This window comes from Papio anubis, chromosome 12 (genome assembly GCF_008728515.1).
Source record: "Papio anubis isolate 15944 chromosome 12, Panubis1.0, whole genome shotgun sequence".
NCBI lineage: Eukaryota > Metazoa > Chordata > Mammalia > Primates > Cercopithecidae > Papio > Papio anubis.
In genome coordinates, this window is record NC_044987.1 from 1,975,135 (window position 1) to 1,987,262 (window position 12,128).

The 12,128-nt window shown below is 40.9% G+C and overlaps 1 protein-coding gene and 1 long non-coding RNA gene across 10 annotated transcripts in view; one reads left to right on the forward strand and one right to left on the reverse strand.

Moving 5' to 3' along the window:
• LOC110741323 overlaps positions 1–3,427 on the reverse strand; it is a 28,377-nt gene extending 24,950 nt beyond the window's left edge. For both annotated transcript variants that reach the window (XR_002517375.2, XR_002517374.2), the window contains exon 1: positions 3,353–3,427. This is a non-coding gene — a long non-coding RNA (uncharacterized LOC110741323). The remainder of the gene's footprint in view (positions 1–3,352) is intronic.
• Positions 1–12,128, forward strand: part of OPCML (opioid binding protein/cell adhesion molecule like) — a 1,159,098-nt gene that overhangs the window by 721,367 nt on the left and 425,603 nt on the right. The gene's annotated exons all lie outside the window — the stretch shown is intronic.

Genomic DNA, 12,128 nt, shown 5'->3' on the forward strand with positions numbered 1-12,128 from the left:
GGCTTCTTTGGCATTTACATATGTAGGATCACTGGTTATCAAATGGATTCCAAAACTACCTCTACTTCTGCCTTCTCTGACGCCAGCGCTTTCACCTCTCCCTGCCTGATACTCACAGCACCACCCCCTGCTCTTTTCTGTGGTCTAGATTTTCCTTACCCATTGATTTTTCCGCTGGGGTTTAAATAAATTTCGAGTCTTGTTCGGTCATGCCATACATATCCTCGCCTCTGGCTCTCAGTGGTTGGATTTATCTGTCCTTTGATGTCTGTATTAATATAGAACAAATATTAGCAGATAATATAATGGTGACCAAAAGATGAAAAGAGGACTCATGCTAGTGTAATATTCGTAAAACTCTTGATTTGAGCTGTCATAATCCAATGAGGTTAAATTTATCCTCTAGCAGATGAAGTAACACCAGCGGCTCCCTTAAAAGTTGTAATATTTTAATTACTACCATTACAATCTCATATGCACACATCATATACATCTTGAACTTCAGAGTCTTAAAACAGATATGTTATTTCTCAGAGAATCCTGAGGGGACAGAAGTCACACCGGGCTACTAGATCTGGCTCATGCTGTACAAATAACTCTCTGCAGAACACACTCTCACATAACAGATAATGCTGAGCAGGCAGGGTATTATTTTTCTAACGCCGATGAGATTCTGTTCAGCGTTTTTCTTTGTGTATTTTTCATTATTTGGGAAAAGCCAACATAATGTTTATCTGTGGATTAGACACCATGGATACAGGTGTTAAGCTTTTCAGATGTGTCTGCCCAAGTTCCCTGTTGAAATGTGAAGGCCGTTTATGTTCTCACTGGTTAATTTCGCATCTTGAAATGCATCTCTTACCACCTACCCTGATTCAGGAACCAGCATTCAGCACATGGATGGGCATGCTGGGATCCAATTTCAGAGAGTGAATTTCTTCCACTTTCCATTTCCCAACCAGGATAGAGAACAGGGAACAACAACAACAAAAATGGACATTTGTATGTAGACAGCACATGTAAAGGCCCACCTGACTTTTGATAGGAAATGAAGAGAAAGGGATACAGGACAATGTTCTGGATTTTTTTAAGATCAGGTATTTAGTCTACAGTGGTGTCACCATCAAAGAGAGTTGGTGAAGAGAAGAAAGAGTCATAAGGGCACCGCTGTTGACTTGAACGTTGACATAATGCATTTGAGTTGTATGTGGCCATCAAAAGCAAGGTGGGGAAAGATGTTTCCCGCGTGTTAGGGCCTCTTCTAGGGTCCAGGGATTCACAAATAAGTAAAACACAGGTATCCCACCATGACTTGATTGTAAGTTGGGGGCAGAGACAGATGACGTTCTCGTATAATGCAAGAACAAATGCAAATAGAAAATCCTGCTTGGCATCTAGAAAATGAAAACAGAGAACAGAAAACTGTCACCACCGACACTGACTAGGGAGGGATAGACTCTGGTTCTAGACCGCTGGTCTCAGTGCATTCGTCTAGTCAGGAGGCATGATTAAGTGCTTTCTGTGTACTCAGGACTAGGGAGGGATGGACTCTGGTTCTAGACCACTGGCCTCTGCATTCGTCTGTTCAGGAGGCATGATTAAGTGCTTTCTGTGTACTCAGGACTAGGGAGGGATGGACTCTGGTTCTAGACCAGTGGCCTCTGCATTCGTCTAGTCAGGAGGCATGATTAAGTGCTTTCTGTGTACTCAGGACTAGGGAGGGATGGACTCTGGTTCTAGACCACTGGCCTCTGCATTTGTCTAGTCAGGAGGCATGATTAAGTGCTTTCTGTGTACTCAGGACTGATTTCTCATTTAGTCATAATATTCCTGGAATGGAGAATGCAGTTCTTTCCTCTTTGTAACTTGGTTGTATTTGTAAGAACGTTTCTCCCGTCTTTTGTACTAACCCCACACTTCAGCAGCAGTCTGCTGATCCACAGTCTGCTCTGCTGAGTGGATGTGCCCAGGAGAAAGGCCTGGCCAGAGCATATGAAACCTCTCTCATGCCAGGGAGACTCTTCACTGGCAATGAATATGCCATCACGCTGGTTTATAAATCTGTCTCGTGTCATTTAGGTGGGCATGAATCAATCCTCCGCAGCCTGGCCACCTTTGTGGAGCTGATGAAATCAATTTTATGACCCTGCAGAGTGGAGGTCCTGGCTCTGGCAAGCTGGTGCCCCCCTCCCCTCCATGTTTTTTACAAAGTGCCACCACCCAGGGGACTTAGCCTTGAATGGCTAATTGACCTGTCCTTATAATTACAAACTTCACGGCAGCATATTTACAACCCAAATGTGTCTTTTTAATCTTAATGTCACTGCACTGCTAAATTTTTCAGCTAACAAGGTGTCATGGGTGAAATTGTGTTCCCCAAAAAGATATGTTGAAGTCCTAAACTCTCCTGCCTGTGAATGTGACCATTTGGAAATCGGGTCTTTGCAGATGTGATTGAGTTGAAATGAGGTCGTTAGGGTGCATCCTAATCCAATATGGGTAATGCCCTTATAAGAAGAGGGGAATTTGGACACAGAGGCACAAAGAGATGAGAATGCCATGTGAAGACATAGACTCAGAGGGAAGACAGTCTGTGAAGACAGAGGCAGATATTAGAGCTGTGCTGCCGCAGGCCAAAGAAGGCCTGGGGCTGTCAAATGCTGGAAGAGGCAAAGAGGGATCCTCCCTATCCTAGAGGGTTCCGAGGGACATGGCCCTGCCAACACCTTGGTTTGGACGTCTGCTCTCCAGAACTGTGAAGCCATCAAGTTGATGATGCTCTGTTATGGCAGCCCCAGGAAATGAATACAGAAGTTTATACCTAGTGTTCAGATGGGACTTAGCATTCACGGGCTGGGGAGGGGGTTCTCCCATGTTTGTTTTCAATAATATTAATGTCATTGCACTGGTAAAACCTTCACAAGGTGGTATGAGTGGAACAAAAAGGTGAAAGTTGAATCCCAAAGTCCTTAAAGGTTTTTTGGCTCTATCTCCTCTCTCAGTAGGTTATTCTCTTCCTTTGCCTGTTTACAAAGAAGGTCCATTGCTTTTTAAGTGGATGATAATCAAACATCAGCCCATTTCTCAGAAAAGGAGCTACGAGTCAAAAATTAATGACCAAGAAAACTAAAATAACAATTCATTAAATCTCATAATCTTTACTCAAAACCTTGTCTATAAGAAGGACACCAACAGGTCAAGAGTTAGTGTCTCTTTTTTTTTTTCTAAACTATTAATACTTTTTGTGCCAGAATGAACAGGTATTTTTGCTATTGCATACTTCGTTTCTCTTTCTGATTAGACTCTTCTTCCCTAAACTGTAGTTCCGTCCTAAATGCTCTTACTGGATTACCTTGCCTTTAAATACGGTGCTGCGTAACGATGTTTCAGTCAATGATGGAGTGCATATTTTCAATGGTGGTCCCATAAGATTACAACAGAGCTGAAACATTCCTATGGCCTATGACATCATAGCTATTGTCATGTTGCAATGCAACACACCACTCCCGTTTTTGTAGTGATTCTGGTGTAAACAAACCTACTGTGCTGCCAGTCTTAAGAAGTTAGAGCACATACCATTATGTAAGGCACATTAAGCTTTATAATGATGATAAATGACTGTAACTGGTTTCTGTATTTACATCACCATACCTTTTATCATTATTTTAGAGAGTACTCCTTCTACTTATTAAAAAGAAGTTCATTGTAAAACAGCCTCAGGCAGGCCCTTCAGGAGGTAACTAGAAGGCAGCGTTGTTAGCACCGGAGATGACAGCTCCATGCGTGTTATTACCCCTGAAGCTCTTGCAGTGGGATGAGATACGGAGGCGAAGGACAGAGATAGTGATCATCCTGACTTTGTGCGAGCCTCGGCTAATGTGCGTGTTTGTGTCTTAGTTTTTAACAAAACAGATTAAAAAGTGAAAACAAAGAAAATAGAAAAAGTTTATAGAATAAGGATATAAAGAAAGGAAATATTTGTACAGCTGTAATATACAAATTTGTATTTTAAGCTGTGTGATCACAAAAAAGTTAAAAAAAATTAAACTATATATATTTTAGAAGTTACAGAACGCAAAGATTAGTTTATTATTGAAGAAAGAAAATTTAAAAAGATAAATGTAGTATAGCCTGAGTCTACAGTGTTTATAGAGTCCCCAGTGCTGAATGGTAATGTCTGCTCACCACTCACTCAGTGACTTACCCAGAGCAGCTTTCAATCCTGCAAGCTCCATTCATGTTAAGTGTTCTGTACAGGTGTATCATTAAAAAAAATCTTTTAATCACATTTTTACTGTAATTTTTCTATGTTTAGATAAGCTTAGTTGTGCAAATACTTACCATTGTGTTACAGTTGCCTATAGTATTCAGTATAGTTCCATGCCGTGCAGGCTTGTAGCCTAGGAGTGATAGGCTCTCCCATATAGCCTGGGTGTGCAGTAGACTGTGCCATTTATTTTGTGTATGTACATTCTATGGTGTTCACAAAAAGATGAAACCTAATGTATCTCAGCCAGTAAGTGACACATGACCGTATTTGAAAAGTCCTACTCACTGCAAATGGTAAAAAGCAAACATGATTAGGAATATGTATGAATCATTTTTTTCCCGGTTTTTGTTTCTTTGAGCTTTTTAAAAAAAAAAAAAAGAAAGCATTGGCTTTTTTGGAAAATCTGATTAATGCTGTTGAGATGTGTGTGTGTGCATGTAAGTTGCACATCATTTCAGACGTCTGTTCATGGCCCAGATAAGCAGAATAATTGTCCTTAAATGAAGGATATCTATTCTTTGGTTGGAATGAGGAAGTCAGAGAAAGATCCTACACTGAAGTTTAACATAGGCTAGGTCTCTTTCATTATGACTTGAGGTTTAGACTTCCAGCTTTAAAGAATGTTGGTTTAACCTTCTCTTCCTTCACTTTGGACTGTTCGTTCTGTAAGTTTAAGTACACTATCATTTTTTTTTTCATCAAAATCAAAAAAAAAAAAAAAGGTTGGGAATGAACATGCAATTAGATGCTTAATTGCCTTTTGATGATGCTGAAGGTTGTCGACTTCTCACATGTGGCTAGGGATTCCTTTACTACTGAAAGCCTTGCAAGTAGAAGGCTGTGGTTCAACAGGCCCACCAGACACACAGTCGTTCTTTGAACCAGAGTTGTCATGCAGCAAATGTCCCACAGGAGAGGTAAGCATTGTGGGATGGACTTGAGGCATGCCTGCTTCTCTTTGAAGGCAGGGTAAGAGGTTGCTGGAGCCCCAGAGACAGCAAAAGAAGGAAAATGAAGAGGGCAGACAGGAGGTGCACTGGGAAAGACAAAGTGATTGCTGTTTAATGACCATATTTTGTAAGACAGGACAAAAAGAAAACTCCTTGAATGACAATAAAGATCTCTATTGCCACAAGGTTTGTACAGGGCTTTCTGTGCTTATACAAATTTGACAGCCTAACTTTAAAGTGTTTAGAACTTGAAGAGAGGGAAGAAAAGAGGGAACAGTTGTGTGGGGGATGCTGAATGGGGGAGAGGGAGTCAGGAGAGAGGGTCAAGTGAAAATGACTCAAGTGGTCATTCCTGGCCCTATTACCAGTTATGATGGATGGGTTTGGAGAGGCAGGAGGAAGCAAGTCTATTTAAAGATGGCAATTAAGAAAATATGTCTAAGTAGAGGGAAAATGGCAGTGTGGATTCTGGCTGTTGATGTGTCTGATGAAGCAAGACTGATTCACCTACAAACTGACACAGCTGCATTAATGTGGCTGAAAATAGCAGTTCTCATCGCCTGTGATGGAGCTATGGTGGGGGTGCCTCATCACCTGTGGGCTTATGAATGTAGATTATTCCCCTTTGACTGAAAATCATTTTACCTGGTTTCTTCCAAGGGTTGAATCACTGCCTTTCATTGTCTGCTAAATGAGCATTTAAACACTAATTTGTTGTTTAGAGTTTGGACTTCTGTTCATTGGGTGATAGTGAGTTGTATTAACCTTATGCTTTTGAAATTTCCTCTTGTATTTCATGTGGATTTTTTTTTTTAATGCCAAGTGTAATTGATGTGATTTGCCCAATTGCTTTCATGTACATGTACTGAGACAGGTTTATGATACTGGGATATACGAGTCAGTGAGCAAAATTAAGCCTTCATTATCTTAGTGTATGACTGTAGCTCAGTTATAAGAAAAAAAATGCAGGTGGGAGAAATTTGATTCTGAACTTAAAGAGACCTTGCTTCACACAGACATATTCTAAATATATCCTATTGCATCAAAACTATTGAATTTAGTTATGCTTCTTCTGCACATTTTCCCCTCAATATTGCTGAATATCAAGACTGCTGGGTGAAAAGAGATGCATTCCCTTGTAGTTTTCTATTAAAACATATTTCCCCTTTTCACTTTGAAGAAAGCACTCATGTATGTTTCTTGTCCTTAGAAAGGTATGACACATGTACAATTTAAGGGAGAAGAGAGAGAGGCAGAATTCTTTAGAGGAAGACAACCCCTCCTAAACCTCTGCTCCTCCTGGTTATGTTCTGCAAATGAATCTCTTTAGAAGTCTCTCTGGGTTCCATCCATGAGCCAGCACCTCCCGGTGTTGTCTGTAATTGGGCATTATGATTTTAGATTCTGATATTTGCAGAGGAAAGAGCAAATCTAAAGGGGTTGATGATAAGTGAGAACTGCAGAAGGCATCCTGGTGAACCAACCCAGCAGGGTAGAATGCCCCAGTGCAGGGAGGGGCTCATGCTGCGAGCTGGTTAATCAAACCAAGGCCACTGTTCGGTATTTCACGTGCTCTGCCAGTCCTCACCTTACATGTCAAGGCCGGGTGATTCCATTTAGCTAGCGAATAGAGTCCAACACCGCTTTATGTGTATGTTGAGATGAAATTATGAATCACGTACTTACCATATGGGGAAATCTAAAAGCTCCGAGTAGTTGGCATAGTTTAAGTTTGATCTCTATAGTAATTGGAAGAAACACCAGATGTGCAGTAACCTTATGGGCAAGTGATTAAAAAACATGATAGAGGCTAAATTGATGAATATAAAGGAGCAGTGCATGAACGGGTACAAATGCAACATATGCACATGAAAATAATACAGATTGGGGGAAAAGAGTAATCCCATAAAGATTCTATTCTGCTATTGCAAACCAGAGGTTCTATGCACGCTGACATGTCTGGATTCATTGTGCTATAGTAAATGCTAATGTAGCAATTTTTTTTTCTCTGCCTATAATGCCTGGGCTGAAATCTGGGTTACCAATACGTACTATTAAAAAGTAGAGGTAATATTAAAGGTATATTATTAATACACAGTGAAAACAAGTATAGAGAGATGTGGACCCCAAATGAGAGGATCCAAACCATTTATGAGAAAGACATGAGAAAAATAGAGTCTGTGAACTTTAATTCTAAAAGGGGAAGGTTTTTACCTGACATGTTTTGACTATACCCAGAAAACCAAAGCAAACCCCACAAAACAAAAAAAACAAAAAGGATTCTATTGAATTCTATCAACATGCTCAGTCAAGGCAGGCACAAATGAAGGATCCCATTGGAGCTGAGATGTGAGGCTGCTAATGTCGGCCAACACTGGGCAGGAGATTTAGAAGCATGATCTTTTGCCCTTAGGTCTCCGACCATTTTGCTTTTCCTCAGGAGATGAGTCAATAGGGGAGATCAGAGGCCCTTCTCAAACGCTGTCTGCACAGGGTAGCTCTTCTGTATGTATGTTTTCAGTCTTGTGCTTCGTACTGGTCCTAGCCTGCTTTTCCATCTTCATTAATTGACTCATTCAGTAATATTCACTCGTTCATTCATGCTCAGTTTCCTCACTTGTCAGATAGAAATAATGGTCTCTATCTCAGAAGGTTGCAATGTGGATTAAATGAGTTAATTCCTATGAGGCACTTAGCATATGAGAAGCACCTACTATATCCTCGCCGCTTTTATTTTTAAATCCAGTTTCCGTTTGAGTTAGCACAGTATGATCAGCATTTGGGGTTAATTCGGCCCCTCCAGAGATACCAGATTATGCTTGGGCTAGCATAAACAAGTGTAACTTGGATTCTTCTGGATTCTTCTAATACTAGAATAAATAATATCCCTGACTCAAACCTTCTGATGAAAACAGGCAAGTTTTGAGTAATGTGTGAGTTGGAGTAATCTGTATATTGAATGTCAGTTCTCCTAATTTCTTGCTGTGTTGGGGAAGTTATTTAAGCTTTCTATTCCTCCACACCCCTATTTTTCAAAGGAGAATGCTCTTCACAAGGCTGCTATGTGGAGAAAACGAGGCACCTACTGTCTTCAACATCTGTCACAGTGTCCAGCCCACGGCCGGCCAGTGAAATCGTGTTCTCTGCCCAGTTCTGCCTGCCTACTTAGGCACTTGTTGGGAAATTCACTGAGCATCCCGTCATCTCTCGATAACACGTAGATCTTCTAGACAACTTCAGTATCAGCACTGGCTTCCTTTGGGGCAAGAAAGAATTTTTCTAGCCAACATCTGACACCCAAAAGTTTGTCATTTGCCTATGACATGAAGAAAGAAATGTTAAACAATAAAAAATATTCTACTTTTTTTTTCTGTTGGTGAACAATAGGATAATTTTGTTTTCTGGTTCATGGAGTATTGTTTTAAAATAAATAGACTTTTTTTTTTTTTTTAAAAGAGCTGTTTTAGCAAGATTAAACAGAAAATAGAGAGAGTTCTTACTTATAGTCTCTTTCCCCACACCCAGTCTCTCCCTCCATTAACATTCTGCATCAGTATGGTTCATTTGTTACAGTCAATAAACCAACATTGACACATCATTAGCAACTAAAAGTCCATAGTTTACATTAGGGTTCACTCTTGGTGCTGTGCACTCAGTGGGTTCTGGCAAATGTGTAATGACATGTATCCATTGTTGTAGTATCATACGGAGTGGTTATGGCCCTAAAACGTCTTCTGTGCTCCACATGTTCATCCCTTCATGCCCTGACCCCAGCTCCACAGATCTGTTTACCGTCTCTATAATTGTGCCTTTTCCAGAATGTCATGCAGTTGGGACAATATAGTAGATCATTTTCATTTTCATATGGTCTTTTTCCTCTTAGCCATATGCACTTAATTTTTCTCCATGTCTTTTTTATGTTTGATAACTCATCTCTTGTTAGCACTGAATAATATTCCATTGCCTGGATGTACCATAATTTATTTACCTATTGGCCTATTGAAGGACATCTTGGTTGTTTGCAAGTTTGGGCAACTATGAGTAAAGCTGCTATAAAACATTGGTGCACAGGGGCCAGGCGTGGTGGCTCATGCCTGTAATCCCACGCTTTGGGAGGCTGAGGTGGGCTGATCATGAGGTCAGAAGATTGAAACACAGTGAAACCATGTCTCTACTAAAAATACAAAAAAAAAAAAAAAAAATCAGCTGGGCATGGTGGCACGCACCTGTAGTCCCAGCTACTGGGGAGGCTGAGGCAGGAGAATCGCTTGAATCCGGGAGGCGGAGGTTGCAGTCAGCCAAGATGGCGCCACTGCGCTCCAGCCTGGGTGACAGAATGAGACGCCATCTCAAAAAACAAACAAACAAAACAAACAAACAAACAAACAAAACACTGGTGCACAGGTTTTTGTGTATACATGCTTTATCAGCTCACTGGGGTAAATGCCAAGGAGTATGACTACTGGGCTGCACAGTTAGAGTGTGGTAAGTTTTGTAGAAGACTGCCAAATTGTTTCTCAAAAGGGCTGTGCCATTTTGCATTCTCACCAGCAATGAATGAGAGTTCCTCTTGTTCCATATCTTTACCAGAATGTGGTGTTGTCAATGCTTTGAATTTTAGCCATTCTAGTAGGCATGTGGTGATAGTTTGTTGTTTAAATCTGCGACTCTCGTGAGGTATGATGTTTAGCATTCTTCATATGCTCATTTGACATCTGTATATCCTATTTGGTGGGGTACCTGATCTTTTGCTTGCCTTTAAAGTTGGGTCAATTGTTTTCTATTGTCGAGTTTTTTTTTTTTTTTTTTTGAGACGGAGTCTCGCTCTGTCGCCCAGGCTGGAGTGCAGTGGCCGGATCTCAGCTCACTGCAAGCTCCGCCTCCCGGGTTCACGCCATTCTCCGGCCTCAGCCTCCCGAGTAGCTGGGACTACAGGTGCCCGCCACCTCACCCAGCTATTTTTTGTATTTCTTAGTAGAGACGGGGTTTCACCGTTTTAGCCGGGATGGTCTCAATCTCCTGACCTCGTGATCCGCCCATCTCGGCCTCCCAAAGTGCTGGGATTACAGGCTTGAGCCACCGCGCCCGGCCTATTGTCGAGTTTTAAGAGTACTTTGTGTACTTTGGAATGCAATCTTTTATCAGACATATCTTTTGCAGATGTTTTCTCCGAGCCTATGTCTTGTCTTCTCATTATCTTGATGGTTTATAAACCTTTAAAAAGGCAACTTTCTGTTCTTAAAAAGAAACAAACATGGAACAAGAGAAATTTTGATCTCAAATTAAGTTACAAAGTGCTAAGAAGGATCTGATGCTGATAGGGTAGATACTTGGAGACTTACTGTTCTATTTATCTGTCTCCCCCTTCTCTTCCCTTTTATACCTATATTTCTTCCTTAGGATCCCTGGCTCCTGGTAAAGGCTACTTATGGACACTAAAAATATTCAGATAAGTCCTCCTTGTGTGTATTCATACAAATGTGTCCCTTTTCAATCCTATAGCTTCTTAGAGCGACAGTAATAACAAATACGACCTTCTGTATGATTACATACCTTCTTATCTATTGCCAAGACTCAGAGAAATCAGGCAGGACTGCATAAGAAATTTTGTGGTAATAATGCAGTATAGGGTAAATTAAGAGAATTATCTTTTAGTCAGACAAGTGGATCGCTGATAGCTAAAACACCTGGAGGCAGTTTTGCAAGTGCCATGGCCATATTACACAAAGTAGGCTTTTCTGCTCTCTGGAATAACCTTGGGACAGGTCACATGGCTGTTGGAGTGTCTGAAAGGTAAACAGGGATGCCTTTCACATTTTTTTCACCTCTGCCCCTTTGCATCTTCTCTTGCTGTTGCCATTCACTGGGGGTTCTTTCACTACTTGTGTTCAAAGGAAACTGTCACCATCCCACTCAGACTGGCAGACTAAAAGTTCAGAAGATAAGAAACCCTTCCTGGCATGAAATGTACTGTGAAATGTATTTGGAAATAAAGTTGTTAATGACAATTGCCATCAAAAACTTGCTCTTTCAAATGCATTTTTCATAGTTTCCAAGCCAACAGGAGCTTGTTTTGTACGGGAATTTCTGATCAGTGGCTAACTGTGTGACAGACAAGCACGCATACATAAGGGTGTAAAAGTGAACAGGAAAGCATACCTGTGCACATAATTATCTGTGTGGAACCCATAACTGCCTAGACTCTTCACAGAGATGGACAGGACATACATTCCATGGAACTGCTGCATGCCAACAGTAGCCACGTCTTTGCACCTTAAATAATTGTGGAAACTGTTATTCTGAAAGAGTCTGGAAAAGCATACAAAACCCTGAGTGGTTAGGGAGGTAGTGGGTTCACATATGGATAAAGAGAAAAACACAAACAAACAAACAAACAAATCAACAACAAGGGTAATTGACTGGGCAGTGACCCCATCAGCTCAGGGGCACATTCCTTAGCTTTGTTTCTAGGACTCCCAACCCAAAGGTGTATTCCCTTCCCTACTGGAACTTTACCTTCACTTTGTTAAACTAACAGACATTCTACCAATTAATAATGCATTTAGGTTAATAAGCTTCCCCTGGGAATGCTAAAGGGCTAAGAGTCATTCACACTTGGGTGTGAATTTGTTTAATTAGAGTTGTATTTTCAACCCTCCTTCCAAGTGGCAAGCTGAAATCCTTTATATTCAGGAAAGAATAAAGACTGTGTATTGAACCTCTTACACGTGCCAGGCCTGGTTACTTTACAAACTTTATCTCATTAACCTTCACAATAGTTTTCCAAAGTATATTATTACCTCATTTTACTCTTGAGATAATGGAGGCAGATGGGTCTAAAAATGTGTCCAATATCACCCTGCCAAATGGAGGAGGTGGGTTTAAAACCAGGTCTGTCCTGTTCAAGT